Source organism: Protopterus annectens, chromosome 10.part0 (assembly GCF_019279795.1).
Source record: "Protopterus annectens isolate FY-2018-M chromosome 10.part0, PAN1.0, whole genome shotgun sequence".
Lineage (NCBI taxonomy): Eukaryota > Metazoa > Chordata > Ceratodontiformes > Protopteridae > Protopterus > Protopterus annectens.
This window is the reverse complement of record NC_056744.1, coordinates 1,841,169,072-1,841,184,282: the sequence shown is the minus strand read 5'-3', so window position 1 is coordinate 1,841,184,282 and position 15,211 is coordinate 1,841,169,072.

Here is a 15,211-nt window from a genome sequence, read left to right as displayed (position 1 = left end):
TTAAAAACCTCACTAGATCTGGATGTGGGCTCCCTTCATGATCAGGTGGGCACATGTAGAAGGTGCTTTCTAACCACTTTTGAACGTGAGTGTCAAAAAGAAAGAGGCCACTGTTCGAACCTGGGTCCCCAGGTCCCTCGATAACCTCTTCTTGTGCTTAGTGATTGCCACCCTATATGACGGCTTGGGGTTACCTTGTGTTTTCAGCGAAGGGTATGGACTACGATTTTACGGCATTTAACTTCAGGCCATGGCTCTGGCACCAGCAGCTATCTGTTTGCGTGGTCCCTTCGCGGAAGGATGATATCCGTATGCGATGCGCACTTTCAACTATGGCGCCCAGTTTGCAGCGCTTAATCTGCAAAACTTTGTCAGCCAAAGTCGCTTCCATGTTGGCCTGTACTCTGAGAAGTAGATGCTGAATAATGGGGGCCAAGGACCCATTCTGTGGGACACCACTTCAGACCGGCTTTAGGAGTCTGACATAGCCGCCAGCCATAACTCTAACTTCTGTGGGTTCTGTCCGTAAGCTAACTGGTTACTGCAACCCATCTTGTGACATGCGGGTTTACATTCAGCTTCTTGGTAAGTTTTTCACAGCCACCTGGAGTGGGGTATTGTGCCAGAAAGCTCTTGCAAGGGTCAATACGTAGAGCTGTATGGGGCTGCCTTTCCACCTCATCAATGGCTCGGTATGACTTCATTTGCCAAGAAGAGTCGCACTGGTTCAAAAGGCATGATCTGTCTTTGACGAAGCCAAACTGGGTCGGGTCCAATGTCTGCAAGGATTCCTATAACTCTTTGTTTGAGCTCCATTATGAGTCCTCTCTGCCATAGCTTTGCAGGCCTTCTAGACTTGTATGAGCTTATGGGTAGGTAATTACTAGGGTCCATATAGAGGCACAGACCTTTGTGGAGTGGGACCTCACAGTTGCCGTGACGCCACTCTTGGGCATGTATCCTGTGGTAAAGGCTGAGATTAAACAGCAAACCCGAGTGTAGGGTTTGAAATTCCTCATTTCCCAGCGTGTAGCACACAGCCAGGGGATACCATCCGGTCCCATTGATGCTGTGTTTTAGTTTTAGAGAGAGTAGCTTTCACCAAGCATTTGAGATGTCTGAGGCTAATCACTTGCTGGGATAGTTATTCTCCTTTAGGGGGAGAGGGGGTAGTTTGCACTGAACCCTATACGCCAGTATGTTGGCGTCGTCTGTGGGTTCATTTTTGTATCATTTTGGACTAATTCTGGAGCATATCTGGGGAGTTTCCACCCAGGATCCTACACATAGCTGAAAAGGCCTTATGATTGTCCTTGAATCCATGGCAATTTTTCTCAAAAGGTGGCCTTAGATTGATTTTATGAGTGCTGCATGCATTTTTTTACTACCATAATGATCAGGGTGACTTCCTTTTATGCGGATTTTGTTCTATCATGTAATAGCTTTCAACTCTTATTGTAAAGTTTGATGTTATGTGATCCTATCTCGCCTACATTCTGAATGATGGGTTCGGAGCCGATCCCTCGGCTCCGACTGCACGGCTGCTTATGCCAAGCCGAGCGAAGCTCTTTACCACAGCTGAAACACCACCATATCCCAGGATGCACCACCACCAGTCCCCCAAGGATCTGCTTTTGTCCTTCTTTCAAGTGAAGATTGGTATCCTAGCTATTGAGCCGTTAAGTAGTGATTATTTCCACTAGTTTTCTGTCAGAGATTTTTCTTCATTCTTCACAAAAGCTGTTTTAACAGCTCATTGCCTTGTGTTTTGAGTGTGTTTGGATGTAAAACACTTTGGTGAATTCTTGTGTTGTGAGTAGTGGACTAGGGAGTACCTCTTGTCTGGAAAAGGCCTTTCCCGGGTCTTTTTTTACTTTGTAGGTGACTTCGGTTCTGTTTCACTTATATTTCTCTTCAAACTTAAAGAGGGAACTACTGAGAGAAATTATTACATTTACAGAGTTTGTGCTGTATGTTTAACTAACTTCAGATGTATTAAGCAGAGTGTGTAAACTATGTAAGCCTATTATAGGTCTGTCACCTGCAAGTTCTTTACAGTTACTTTCTGAAAATTTCTATAATGTCTCCAGAATCCCTAGGCCTTCAGGCTTCAAGAAAATCGTGTGTAAATGTAGCGGCACAAAATGTCCATCACGGACTCCATCACCGAAAACTATGTGTGTATTGCTTAGGGGCAAAAGCATTTACAGGAATCATGTAGTGTATGTCACGCTTTTTTCCTCCAAGGGTCCCTCCAGGAGAGGAAAAATAAATTAATTCTTAAAGATTAATTAAACCTTCTTTGAAGAAGCTTTGGCATCCTCTCGCCTCTTTCTCTCAGCCAAAAGAAAAGGGGCGCCTGCTCCGACCAGTCCGGTCGGATCCGATCGCTTAAGAAACAAAGGCAGGCCTCTCCGCCATTTGCTCTGCAAGGACTTCGAGCCGTAAGGATTCGAACGGCTTAGCTCGATGCTGACCAGCACGACTCCTCTGCTCGGGAGCCGATAGCTGGGGCATGTCGAGGAAAGGCGGAGTCATCTTAAAATTGGCTCCACTGCTCTCAGAGCCGACAAAGGCTGCCCGCTCAGACACTTCCTCCGGGCGCCGAAGTCCACCTCGGCACCGATGGAATCTGGTGTGTATTCCCTCGGCGCCGATACTCATCGAGTCGCTTCTGGGAGCCGGTCCGCTAGCCCGGGGCTGTTGGAGAACGGCTGCCTGACCTGCTCTGTTCTCCTCTCGGTCTTCGAGGATGTCAGAATTCTGATATAGACAGGGTGCTCTAAAGACTGCATTTCCAGTCCCCAGTCTTCAAAAATTTGTTTCGGTTCTGACCCAGTTGGCTCGGAGCTGATGACCTTGGCCCACCCCATTGCCATTCCTCCTCCGGGACGCTGGCTTCGCTCTGTCGGAGCAGGTGCCTGTTGAAGAGGCACCGATGGAGATCTCAGAGTGCGGTTCCGACCCGCCTCAACTTCCAGACTCCGGGCTCGGGGTCCGAAGCAGCACGCTGACGTCTTCGGTTGCTGACCCGGGGTGAAATGTTTCTCAGACCTATGCTTTGGTTCCGAGCCTCCCCTCCGGTAAGCTTAACCGACATCGCGGGTCTTCCGTCGACTATCACGGCTCCCAGGGGACCGGACACTCCCAGGATTCTGCGGGGTCTACGGGCTTTCAGAGCTATGAGGAGTGCCTTGGCCAAGTCCTTCTTCGCCATCTCCCCGGCTTTTTACCGACACCTTCCCTAGGAGTGGAGACTGGGTCTTTGGCAGTTCCCTGTCCAGTCAGTGGAGCCCGGGGCCTGGGAGTTACCCCCAGTTTGGGGGGTCCCTCCCTCCTGAGGGTTCTTCCTGGCAGCTGCCAATCTCGGGAGGAACCCCCATGAAGATCAGTGCAAGAGGAAACTAATGTGGACTCCCCGAGTCTGTACATTCAGACACGCCAGTCTGGATGATGCAGAGCGGTCCCCGAAGTCGTCCTGGGATCAGGTCTCATTTGCACACATCTTAGAGATCCTCAAACAACAGAGGCGGCTGGATATCCAAGCCTCTACTGACCTTTGAGTGCATGGTGCTCCTCAAGGCCTTTTGGGGCTTCAGCCCTCCGCCTCCTGGGTGGGTGTCTCCAGCCCTTCGAGCTTCACCGATTTAGTTTGTCAAGGTACAGCGAACATCCAGATACCAAGTGGAACCAGTCCCTTCTGGGTCCAAATAAATTTTTGTCTGCTCCCCCGAGAAGGAGTTTCCACTCACTAAAAGGCATTAGCTGTAGATGCCATGGTGGTGGCATCTGCTACACAACAGGACGTGGCAGAGGCTTCAATGTCCATCCATCCTGCTCTCCTAATGCAAGGAGTCTGAGGGTAGTATGGACAGTGTACGAGAGGAGCGCACCCTGACTTCTGCGGTACTGCTTTACTTTAAGGTCTCCTGAATTATTTGGCACATTTTACCGCAAGGCTTCAGAGGAATCTGGTCAGAGTTGTCAGATTCCCTCTCGGGTAACCTTTTCACCTGAGCTAGCGCCCAGTCGGTTAGCTCTCAGCTTAACTATCCTTACGTCCAATTTCTAACTCGGTCCATGAGGCTCATTTCCTATCGCGCGCGGCCAAGGCGAAATGACAGGAGCTGCAGGCACAGGCATTGGCTCCCCACGGAGAACAAGCCCAATTGGCCGAAATTATGTCAGTTTCATGGAGGCCTCAAGTCTTCCTTAGCCACGGACGCTCCCTTTGATGGGTCCTCTCCTTGTTTGGACCTTAAGGTTGAGTACACCCTGGCCAGCTGGCCAGAGCAAGAGGGAAAAGCTTTTTATCTGCCGTAGGGTGCCACTGCGCAGACCTACCCCTTTCTGCCTTACCCCACATGAGGAAAATAGCCGTGGGTTCCAAAATCCGTAAGTTTTCTCTCCCCAACAGCAGGAAGAGAACTCTTCCAGAGAGGCAGAGGACGGGAAATTTTTTCAGGAGACGTCATTCCATTCCGGAGAAGGGCGGCAGAGGGCCGCATATTCTGGAGACCCACAGTCCTTTCGTGGCTCTTCAGGCCTCCCACACGCCATGAGGGATTGCCCGGCTGTGCTGCTCGAGCCAGAAACGGTGTCGCTTTACGCCAAGCTTACCTAAAAAGCCTGGGAGGTCAATCACTCAGGACAGATGGGTGCTTCGGATCATTGCCGGAGGTTATACCATCCCATCTATGCTCAGCCTCCACCGTCCAAAGGAGGAACTCGGACCCACCACCCAGTCAAAGGGAAATGGCAGCGCGGGTGTTTATAGCTTTAAAGCTGCTAGAAAAAAAAAAAAAGGAGTCATCCAACCGGGTCCCCCACAGAGACCAGATCGGATCAGGAAATTACTCCAGAGTTCTTTAGTGCCAAAAAAAGACAGGGGACCTGAGTACCAATATGTGGATCTGTAGCAGACTGAACCAATCCGTCCACGAAATCCAAATTCCGAATGGTCACGTTACAATCCATTCTCCCATTGTTGGAGAAGGATGTTTGGATGTGGCTCCATAGACCTCATGGGCGCCATTATCACATGGGACCGATACATCAGGGCGTCCAGGAGGTATCTCCGCTCCTAGCGCTCAAGCTGGGAGTCAGTCATTACGCCAATTTTGCGCTCTGCTCCTTTGGTCTCACCACAGCCCCAGGGTGTTTACTGCAAGTGTTTGGCGGTAGTGACGGCTCACCTGAGAAGTCTTGGATTCCAAGTGTTTCCCTATCTGGACGACTACGGCTCCTGACTGCCACCACCAAGGCATCTACTAATGGACAACCTCAAAGCCACTCATCTCCTGGGTGTTACCCTGCAGGGATTACATTCAATTGGTCAAAGTCTGTCAATGCTGCCCTCCCAACGAGCAAATTCATAGGAGCAGAGATAGACCAAGATTGATAACGGCGCTCTTCTCTTCCTGGCTCGAAAGGATCCCAAACTTTACAGGACCAAGTTCAAGCTCTAATCACCGAGATCCAAAGTTCCCCAGCCAGGATGGTTCTACAAGTTCTAGGCTCCAATGTATCGCTGCCCGCGGTTCTTTTAGTCCCTCCCAGCAAGATTGCACATGAGGATTCTTCAGTGGCTATTGTCAGCGCCAATGGTCCTTTTCAGGATCTTCCCTCAATCATCACACATCCACTTGATTACCGGATATATGCAAAAGGGACGTATGGCTGGTGGCTTGTGACATCCAATTTGGATCAGGAAACCCCTTTGTTCTTCCTCTTCTCCCAGTGGAAATACCTGACGACAGATGCCTCCCCAGATAGGGTGGGGGGCATTGTCTGCAGGCTGGTTCAGGGCTCCTGGCTTCCAGATTTAAGCTCTTCTCCGCCATCAATGTGTTGGAGATGAGGAGCTGTACTTCTATCCCTACAAACCCTTTGGCACAAGTTTCTTCCCTCAGGGACATCACCGCCATCCACAGAACAACATGTCGATTGGTTTGGTATCTGTGAACAAAACAAGGAGGGACCAGATCTCATACCCCTTTGCAGAGAGAGGCCATGAGAGTGTGGGAATGGGCTGTAGCTACCAACCGCTTGGCATGCACCCACATCCCGGAGAAAGTCAAATATATTGGCAGACAAATTGGAGAGGACACTCTTCTCTCCTCACGAGGGTCTCTAAACCACACCGTGAAAGCAGCTCAGGTTTTGTGAGATGGGGACGCTGCGCGCAATTTCATTTGCAACTCCATTAAACACCGCGCCAAAGGTTCTTCCTTGATCCCACATCAGGAGTACCAGCTATGGATGTCAGCACAACCTTGGCCAACAGGGCTACTTTATGCCTTTCTCCCATTCCGCTTCTTCCAGAGTTATTCTAAAAAGCCTTCAACTGGGGTCTTCAATGTGATTTCTGATTGGTTCAGTACTGGCCTGCCGTCAGGTGTGGTTTCCTACCTGAAGAAGAAGCATGCAGTGGACGTATCCGTGGACTTTAGGAGCCTGATTCCGGACTTGCTAATCCATCAGTCGGGACTTCGACATCAGTCCTTCAATCTTTGAAATTGACAGCTTGGCATTCCTCCACTTCCGACTTTAGTTAGAAGGCAATAACACTAGAATCGTGAAGTTGTTGCCACATTTTATCTTCGGCCCACAAACCCACCACTAACAAATTGTACCTTTAGTAAGTGGAAGAGGTCGCTATCTGGAGCACTCAACTCAAGGGCTTAGACCCTATCACTCAAGCTCTCCAGTCCCAGAGGTTCTTGAAATTTTTAACATCTTGTTTTGTAATAATCAGGGATAGTCTTTAAGTATAACTAATGATACTCATATTAAAGTCCAACTAGCTGTGTTATTTCTAAATTCCACAGGTAATCCATGGATCACCTCCTTTTGATGAGCAGCAGACTATACCAAAACTTTCATTAAAGGTGCTTGAATTCTATTAAGACCACCAATTTTTCATCCTGCACCTCCGTGGGATCTGGATTTGGTGCTGACAAAAGCATTTATCTCCCCCCCCTTCGAACCCGTGGCTGCTACTAAGCGAGTTAAAAATATCTGTCTTAGAAACTTGCCTTCTAGGATTTGCAATTACTGCAAGAAGAGTTTCAGAGCTTCAAGCCCTGTCTATTAAGCCACCGCATTTGGATTTTCCACAAGGATAGAGTATCACTTAGAGCCTAATCCATTCCTTTGTCCTAAAGGTCTGTTCTAGATTTCACACTTTACAACAATCTCTACAGAGCCTACCACCGGTTTTTTCTTCCCAAAATTCTCCAATGAAGCAGAATACACTCTTCATAAATTGGATGTTCACAGGCAGTTACGCTCTATTTAGACAGGACTCAGCAACCCGTCAAGTCAGACCAGTGTTGTTTGTGTCCTTCTCAGAATAATCAAACTGGATGACAAACCACCAAAAGCTACTATCTCATACCAATGGATCCACAGAGGTACGATAACTCAGACTTATTCTTCTTCTGAATAAACAACTTACAACATACTATCAAGGCTCATTCTGCCACCCCAGAGCTATGGCTACTTCTATAGCTTTTCATTTAGAAAGCTTCGCTATATATCGGAAACTGTGCTATGCTACTTGGTCCAATCCGCATTAACTTTCATTTCCCCACTACCTGATTGGATGTGGCATCTAGAGGAGACTTGAGCTTCATTTGGTTCTCACGGCACTGTTTGGAGTGTTTTCCAGGTGAGCCACCAGGGATTCAGCAGGTGCTAGGACGCTGTCCCATCGTGGAATTCAAGAATGTGAAGGCTGAGATAGGGATCACATAACATCTTACGAAGTTATGTACTCACCATAACTTCAGATGTTTGGAGATCCATCTCGCCACATTCCTAATACCCACCCTCCTTCCCCTGCCTTGGAGATCAGAAGAGATTGAATGGTTTTGAGTTCTACTGTTTGCATCTTGTTTCTGTCTGACGATGTTATATAAGCAGGGATTTTATGCATGGCGTGCATGTATGCGGACAAACTAGATCTGGGGACTGGTAGTGGTGCATCTATACCTGGGATATGGGTAAGCTCAGCCAGTAAGGAGGACTTTCGCCTGCGGCATAAAAGCGTGCCGGAGCTTTGTAACGAGGATCGGGAGCCGGTGAGCTCCAACCCATCACGTCTAGAATGTAGGCGAGATGGATCCCAAACATCTGAAGTTATGGTGAAGGTGATACACATAACTAAAAGTTAATGGCTGGGAGTCCACCAGACTGGGCGTTTGCCCTTTGTGGAAAGTCTTGGTTTTATTTGGGATTTTCTTGATCCATGCAGTCCTGGGAGGTGTTCATAGAAGGCATTTGTAAGGGCTCAAGAGGCTTGGGTTGTGGTTTCCACTGGCTCAGGGGCCTGAAGGATACCACAACAGTCTTGAGTAGTGTGAAAGTTTGGTTGTAGAGAAGTTCTTCACTGTGGTCTTTTTGTTTGGGGGCGGTAGGGATGTGGATTTCCAGTGAGATGTAGTTTATGATCAGATATCATATGCCAATGAGAGGATATGCCGCTTTCGGTGTGAGCATTTTGTCCCCATTTTTGTGATAATGAGATCACAAGTATATTTTCTCCTCTCGTGGGAACATATTGACTAGCTGTTCCATGGCATTTGAATTTATGAACTCCAGGAACCGGGTTGGGCTAGAAAGTTAGGGCTTGAGTAATGTTCCCAGTCTATATTCGGGTAGATTGAAGTCACCCAACCCATGATGGTGTTTGGAGACCACATTTGCTTACCCTCCAGTGTCTTCAGGAGAGGCTGTGTGGGGTTCTGTGAGTTTGAGAGGGTGGCCTGCTAGACATGCTACAATTTGCCAGTGCAGTTTTGCACCTATGGTTAGTCAAATTCTGGATGGTTTCCAAGCTGCGGCGTTGTTGCCACCAACCTTGGAGGTGTGTGGCTATCTATTTGCATACCGAATATGGATACACCCCCTCCTTTTGTGGGTGTGGTCCGGGTTTTGGGGCCGAATCTATGATATGAGGTAAAAACCTAAGCTAGTTGCCGGGGCGCTCTCAGGGAGCCTGAACCAGGTTTCCAGTTACAGCACAGACATCGGTATGTTCTCCATAATTGAGAAGGGCCTTAGAGTGCATGCATTTTTGAGTTTTAGACTTGCCGATTGAGCACATTACCTTCAGGCTTCTTCCCATTTTGTTTTTCTAGGGTGGTAGGTTTTAGAATTTGAACTTGCCTAAAAAAGGCACTATGGGGCAGGCAAGAGCCTTGGCCAATATCCAGAATCCCAGGGGTGACCAGGTTTTAAGCCGTCCTCTTGCTAAGCAGGCGTGGCTTGTCAAGCATGGGCCATCCCAAGCAGACACTGGATCCCCTTTTGGGCTGACAATTAAACATTAGCCAATTGTTAAAGCTGATCATCTTGTCTCTATATTGTGGCATCGACTTGCTTGGTGAGAGGAAGGATACTGCTCAGGGGTCAGAGCCGCACCTGCCTGGGCTACACACATAATCTAGAGAGCTCCCTGTCTCTTTCATGTAGTCCAGGGAGGTACTGTCCTCAGGAAATCGCTCACACCAGCATGGAACAATGACTGTCCTGTCATATTTGTACTTGCCGCCGTGGGAGTGATCCAAGTGCTTGTGTTATGTGGCTGGATTCTAGCACCCGATAGGCAGCTTACTGTGACCCTCTCCTTGTTCAGCTCTGGTGAGTGGACGTCAGTGTGTCTGACTACTGGCGTGGAGTCACCTATGACAAGTATGTTTTGGTGTAGTATTTGCCTTAAGGGCTGTGGACTGCTTTTGCACACTGATTTCTGTGGTTTGTGTTGCTTGTGGGGTGTCTCTTGAAGGGTAGCAGGCAGTTGTTTGGGTGTCTGTGCTTTGGAGGCCTCTGCTGTTTAGGTAAACTTTTACTCAGAGCCTCCGAAAGTATGTCTTGTGTGTGTTTATGTGTTTGATTCAGTGGTGTGGTAGCATTATGTGAGGCTGGTTTTGTGGTGTGTGTAGTTGCCTTTTCTCCTCCTGTCTGGTCTTGCTGTGTCCCTGAGTTGAGAGCTCAGCCTCCAGTTTGGCTAAATAGCTTTCTGCATCTCTCGCGAAGTATGTTGTGTTATGTGGGAGGGAGGAGAGGGTTGTCTGTGTACATTGAGGCAGTTACTCAACATTGCCTCAAGATTCCCAGATTCACCAGCTGGACCGGAGAGGAGATTGACAACTGACCTTTGGACATGCTTTAGAATAATATTGGGAATTCCTTGCACTGAAAGTCAAAGGGCCAGTGGGGGAGTGAGGGTGTAGTGCTTTTAATTTTTAGTGCTGACTTATATAATTGTTTAGTGAGCAAGTGCCAGGTAACTTGAGTGCATGTTACAACTAAATGCAACTAGTACGACAAACAGTAACTTTCAAGGAGTGAAACAAGGAAAATAAGTACAGTAAGCAATGCAGATATCACTAGTGAGAATCCACAGAAGCGCTTGAGAGAAGAAACGGCTAGTATTAGGTGGAATTAAGCTGTCTAGGGAAATAACAAGCAAACAAAACAACAAGTTATTATAAACAGAAGCTAGATTCAGCAGTGCCTGGATCACAGTCTATCCCACAGCAAACAAGGTGTTACCAATTTCAGGTAAGATACAGTTCAAATATTCAGGCACTATAAACCTTTTAACCAGAAATTCCCAGCTCAGAAGGGCAGGAAGTCCAGCCTCTTCTGCCCACAAGAGTGCAGACCACGAACCTTCTTAATGTAAAATAATCTGGCCTGGAAGCTGATTTCTTGGGACACTGAATATACTCAATCAGCAGTTCCCAACTTAGGAAGGATGAAAGCTACCTGTCCTGCCACCCACAGTGCTAATAAACAAACCTTCCTAATAATAAAACAAATTGGGGTCTGAAGTTTCTCCAAGTGCTTAATCCAAAAGACTTAGAATGCGGTAGCCACACTTTAACTCAAGTTACAATACCAAGCAGTAATAAATACAACTGAATACTTTTAGAGAATGTCTGGATTAGTGCCAAAGTTACACAGAACAAAGCTAGATCCAGTGCAGGCCCCGAATCCAGTCTTATGCCACGGCAAACAAGGCGCTAATTTCAACTTCAGTAAGAAGCTGTTCAGATATGCATGCACTATAAGCCTTCAACCAGAAATTCCCAGCTCATAAGGGCAGAGTCCAGCCTCTCTTCCCACAAGAGTGCAGACCATGAACCCTCTTAATGTAAAATAACTGGCCTGAAAGCCCAAGTGCTTAAACCAGAATTAATGCACTTTTAGAATAAGACACTGAGCCCTCAGTCAGCAGTTCCCAACCTAGAAGGATGTAAGCTACCTGTTCTGCCACAACAGTGCAGACCACAAACCCTCTCAGTGCAAAACAACTGGTCCGATGCCCAAGTGTTTAAACCAAAAGGCTTAGAATGAGTTACACCAAGCAGTAATAAATACAATTGAGTATTTTTAAGATGATGCAAAAGTAAAATGAAGTAGGTAGAAACACAAGTACAGTAAAAGCAGATGAAATTTTTTTTTTTCATCTGAACAAGTGCTGAGATCAAAGAAACAGAGTGCTGAAACTAGAAAACTGGCTAGTTATAAGAAAAAAAACAAGCTAGAAGGCTTCCCTCAAACACAGAAGGGCTTGGGGCTCAGAAGCCTACAAATAGATCTATATACCACTTAACAGGAAAGACAGGAAATAAGCTTAATTTTTTTTTTTTGTTTCCCAGAATGCTCTCTTTGTACACAGTAAGGGTGCCTGAAATCAGAATATGATCTCACTGCACTCAGTTGAGTGAGCAAATGAGATGGGGCCCAGAAGAGGCAGTAGCGTGAGGCTGAGGTGCAGTTTCAAGGCCACTAAGATTAACACCAAAACATAAACAGGGAGGGTGGGTGGAAAAAACTGAAGAGCAGAACTGCCAGTTCAGTTAAATATTCCTTCAACACAGTTTAAATCAAATTAAATACTGTATTTTTTTAAAAAAAAAGTGCAGATAAAGGTACTTAAGTTCTCTTATACGTCCAGTTGAATATAACCAAGTTCTTAGCCAAGTTCTTAGTTCTTATCCAGGCACCTTTCTGTATAGAAGCTCATAATGCAGGACAAGTTGGCTAGGGGAGCAGTATCCAGAGGCTACAGTGCTCTCTGTTATCTCTATCAAGGCTAGCATTTTCATTTCAGGCATCCCACTCCATTAAGAGGCACATGGCCAAACTAGAGGGAATTCTACTGTTATTAAAAAGACTTACAAGATGCCCTACCAAACCAGAGGGCAGCTCTCTTATTAGTGTTTTTTGGTTCCCAAATAAACAAATTGCTTCAGACCCAGTTTAGATCAGTATCTAAACCACTGTAAAAGATGAAATTCTGAGGTGGACGGCACAGTGCATTTTGATCTTCCCATGCTTGCAATATGTGTGTTTAGATCTCTTGGATGTCTGTTTGTGCGTGGATATAGCCAAGTAGTCTAAGGAGATTGCTGTGGCCTTCTTTGTTGCAAGCTCCTTCCATTTGGTCTGGCCATAGCCCCTGAGGTGCTTATCAAATGCGCTGGCAACAATAGAAGCAATTGTCCAGGCTGAACAGCTTCTTGCAACAAAAGGACTGTCACTGTGAGCACGGGGAATGAGAACTACTTTCTATACATATTTCAGGCCCTTGACCGATGCTTGAAGTGAATACCTCTAAGAGTTTCAGCTCAATACTGCTGCATGAACAAACCTTTACTTGATGCTACCTGTTTGCGATGACCTGTGTGGCTGGTCTTTTTTAAGACTAAAATTGCCAACATTCAGCCCACCATCCTGTGAAAAGCATATCTGCCCCCATCCAACAGCTGTTGTCTTGCCTCATAACTTTGTGGGGTGTAATGGCAATAACAGTTTTTTCTTTGCCTCCTTTACCAGACACTGCTGTGGGTATTTCAGTAGACACTGGGGTCTATGTGGAATCAGAATTCCAATCAGTTTCCCTTTCAATTCACTTAGCAAATGATTTTGCCATCAATACCTTCAGTGGTAGAAGCTTCAATAGCGGCCGTGCGCTTCTATGAGGAAGCGACATCCATCTTTCCTCCATTCTAGCAGTCATCAGTAAATTTCTGTCCTGGTATACTAGAACCGGATTCACTGTAGAATCTCAAAATACTGAAACCCTCAAATTTCAGTATTTTGAAATTCTAAACCTTACAAGCTTTAAATCCCGAAACCCCATAACCTTGAAATTTAAAATCTCAAATACACTACACCACACACATACCGCGCCAATGTCCCCCCACAATCAAACATACAATCCACACTACAGACAAACGGGGGAAGTCCCTCAGCCTGCACCCCACATGGGGAAGGACTGTACCTCTCTACTTATATATACTTACTCCAAGATCTTACAATCACACACAAAGGTAACTCACACCCACACACATCAATACAGCCCCTTGCACACAGACACATTACATCACAGCCATTAATGGCACACCTAACAAAGCCCCTAACCAGCACACACTTCACACATACTTTACATCAGAAGCTCTGAACTTCGATTTTGAATTTTACATTCTGGTGTTTCCGCGATTTAGAAACTTCCATTTTATAAATTTCAAAATATACTGCCAATTGGGATTTCAGTATTTCGGGATTCTATAGTGAACCCACTTAGAACCATAGTTTAGGGCAGATTGCTCTAAGGGACCTGCATACAAACAAGACCTCTGTGCGTGTTGTTGGTTGCCTTGGAGTTAAGGATAATCTTAACATAAGTTTACATGACTCCCTTCCCCAGACTCGCAGTTTCCATCCACTCTCACTACATGGCATTTATTTGGTGCATCAACAAGCAGTGGGGAAACTCCTTTTCCTTCACTCTGCCAAGATGCTATGGGATTGGGCCATGCCTGTGGTCTACTTTTTCTTAACTGTAATGTATATTCATGCGACCTGGATAACTCTCTAGCAGACAAAGTTTGATGCTTCCTCTGATGCCTAGCAGGTCGTCCCTCTGTCAGAAGTGAATGTGATCTTCCACTGCTGTGAAAGGTTTTCATGCACACCCTCAGTTTGTATCCCTAATGCGATGCCAAAGTTTTTCCCAAATTCCTTCATTGCTGAAGGCAGGATTGTCCAGCGTTAATCTGGTCCAAGATTAACCACCAATTTCTTCAATGATATTCTTTGCAGAAAGCAAATATACACAGGGCCAAAGTCAACCCCAGTTATAGCCTCCACCCCACTGCATACAGTATTACAGTACCTCCGTTTTACTTGCCTCTCCTTTTTTACTTCAGAGATTTTTGAGGAAGAGACTGACTACTGCTGCTGAGTACTTCAGGACTAGCCAGAGGGTAGTTTTCCATCCACATCCTAAAATTGTACCTTATGATGTATAAGACCTATAAAAGCCTTTTACTCTAAAATCTATAACCTAACATAAACTGCTACAAAATCTTTGCTTTAAGCATGTATGAGTAAAAGCCTTCAGTACAAGCAAATCACCCAACAATGCAGCAGATTAAGCAGATGTACCCCTATGATCACACATTAAAATGCAATAAAAAGAAATATCACGACCATCTGTTGGACAGGCATGGTTTCATGCCACTTTAAAATAAAAGCACACAACTGCAACCTTTATCTGTGATTATCCCAGATGCATGAAAATAGCGTAGAAGGGACTGATAATCTGTCGATCATTTCTACATCTAGAAAGGCAGTTGCTGTTGACCTACACCCGCTCAGACCAATGGATTATGGATTCTCGTGATGAAATTCTAGTTTGGATGGTACTTTTCCAGCTCTTTTCACCATATTAGGACAATCTAGCTATTTAGAAAGGCTTGTGCTCTTGTTTCACTGCTTTTTCTCTAAATATCCCAGCATGAATTTACTGATTTAAACATAAGGCAATGTCATCCGCAGCGTGGTTATCTATCGAACTTGGGCCGACAGCCCAAAGTATGGAATTCTACGGATTTAAACACATAAGGCAATGTCATCCGTGCACATGGTTATTCAAAACTTGGGACTGTGATCACCTGCTTTACATGAAGCTTTTTATATCAATCTGAATTTGTGCTTAGACTGCAAATTACAGTAAGTACTAACAAATAGTCTGTTATGGTACTTTATACTGCTAAAAAGGTTAGAGTTAATGCAATTGGTTGATTTGCTTTACACTGTCAAAACAATTTTACTAAAACTTTTTTAAACTAAATTCTTAAGAGTATAAAACTCTTAAACTTGTGCATCACTGGACCAAACAAGGAGCTTC